We start from the raw sequence: 2,202 nt of genomic DNA, 5'->3' as shown, positions 1-2,202 counted from the left end.
TTATGGTTATTATTTAAAAATCAGACATCACATTGAAAACTGGATTTCTACCTTCTCTATAAAAATATCTAAGAGCACAACATCTTCTGGGGTAGAGGTCAAAAGTCGTGTTTGATTGCATAATGCCTTTGATATAGACTCATTTTATCTTTAAAAATCTATGCAGATTTACCATTCACAACATGAATAGCCCAAAAATAAAATTTTAAATTATTAGTCCTAATATAGAAGCTGATCCAGAAAGCAAACAAATCTGAATTAACATCTCATGGAAATATACCTGTTTTTTTCCCTGTGATTTTTATCATCACAGCATGGATCCCAGTGTGAGAAATTTCAGTATAGTTTATTCATTAATTCTTAGTTTTCTGGTAAGCATTGGGGAAACATTAGTTGGCAAGACAGATGTGATGTCTGCTTTGATGGAGCTCAGGTTCCAGGGGGCTGTAGTGGTCTCCAGTACAGGATAGTAGGCAGAAAGGACGTCACAGCACAGACTGTGTGGCCTTAAGCAAGTCGTTCCCTTTGACTTTCTGCTTCCTCCTCTGTAAAGTGTAAAGGTTAGTTACGAAGCTGCTGTTCAGTGAGTGTGAGTCGCTCAGTCGTGTGCAACACTTTTGCGACCCTGTGGACTGTAGCCAGGCCCCTCTGTCCATGGCATTCCCCAGGCAGGATTCCTCGAGTGGGCTGCCATTTTTGCCTCCAGGAGATCTTCCTGACCCAGGGACTGAACCTAGGTCTCCTGTATTGCAGACAGATATTTTTTCCGTATGAGCCACCAGGGAAGTCCTTTCCAAAATTTTACTGCCCTCACAGGACCACTTAGTTCACTATCCTTTTTGAGTTCCTAACACCCTCCCTTACTTAAAAAAGGACTATTAGATGTTGTAGAAGTTATCAAGGTTCTGCTCACATTGCTCACAGTGTAATAAGAAGCCATGGGTGCAGGAAGAGAGTAGAGTGACATGGGAAGTCACCTACCTTTAACACTCAGGAACACTGTTCTGCGTTGCTGGATGGGAGAGGGAGGAGGAAAAGGGCCAGGAATGCAGGCAGGAGGGGAGGACAGGCCCAGACTTTGTTCTTTCATCCCAAACACTTTTGTATACATTTGATATCATCCTTGATAAAATGATGAATTGAAATTAGCTGGATTCAAACCCTGTCATCTGCGTCACAGCATGACTTTTGAGGTGTTCCTTAGCCTCTCTGTGCATCAGTTTCTTCATATGTAAAATGGCAATAATACAACCTACTTCATGGACTTAAGAATCAAAATCATCCATATATCTCTATTGTTTAAAATCATTATAAAATTAAATTATATATAAACACACCTGCCTGTGTGTTTTATAGAAATAAAATTTTAAGCACAGGTACATATTATGGCATCTTGATACAGCAGGGATCCCTCACTAATGACTATTATTATATAAAAGGCAGAGTTTGTTCCAGTACCTACATCAGATTTTCATTCATGTCATTTTTTTTATAACACAAAGTTTCTCCTTATTTTTCAAGAAAGGAACCAAAGCTCAGTGAAAAGCCAGGGCCATGTTGGCACTGTTAGAAATGCCGCCTACAGGGTTTGGTAGCCCTGTGGTCAGTGTTCCCATTCTCAGCAGCCCCTCCAGACAAGCCTCCGGTCCTGACAGAGAAGAGCAGGTGACTTATGCTCAACATAAAAGTGCCCTTCTCAGCGCCAGGCAGGGCCACTTTAATTTCCCTGACTATATAACTGCTGTGTATTTTCCCATATTTGTTGACAGATCAATGAAAGAATGCTCTAAGACATGATCAATATTCAGTGCAGCCTTCAAACTGATTCGGTTTCAGCCTTGCACACAGTTAAACATTCAGCAAAGTTCCACATGTCAAGATAAAAGATAATGAAGAAATGACATTTTTTCACCTGAAAAAAAAAATACTGCTATTGGATAACTTGTGAGATACAATATCTCTGTAAGTTAAGGAGGGATTTTTTGTTTTTATTTTAAGACTATATAAACACTTTTTCAATATATCTGAAACATGATTGATTAATGAATTAATTTTCCCTGAGACGATGTGATTACTGGCAAAGAGGATATTCTCATCCTGAATCCAGTTTGAAGGCAGACTGCTGTTGGAGTGGACTGAGTTTTTCACCTGCTCCAAGAAACTAGGAAAAAGTATCACCCCCTCCAAAAGCAGGAACATCTC

Source organism: Bison bison, unplaced genomic scaffold, assembly GCF_000754665.1.
Source record: "Bison bison bison isolate TAMUID 2011002044 unplaced genomic scaffold, Bison_UMD1.0 scf7180017864234, whole genome shotgun sequence".
Classification (NCBI taxonomy): Eukaryota; Metazoa; Chordata; class Mammalia; order Artiodactyla; family Bovidae; genus Bison; species Bison bison.
Note: the sequence above shows the minus strand (reverse complement) of the source record.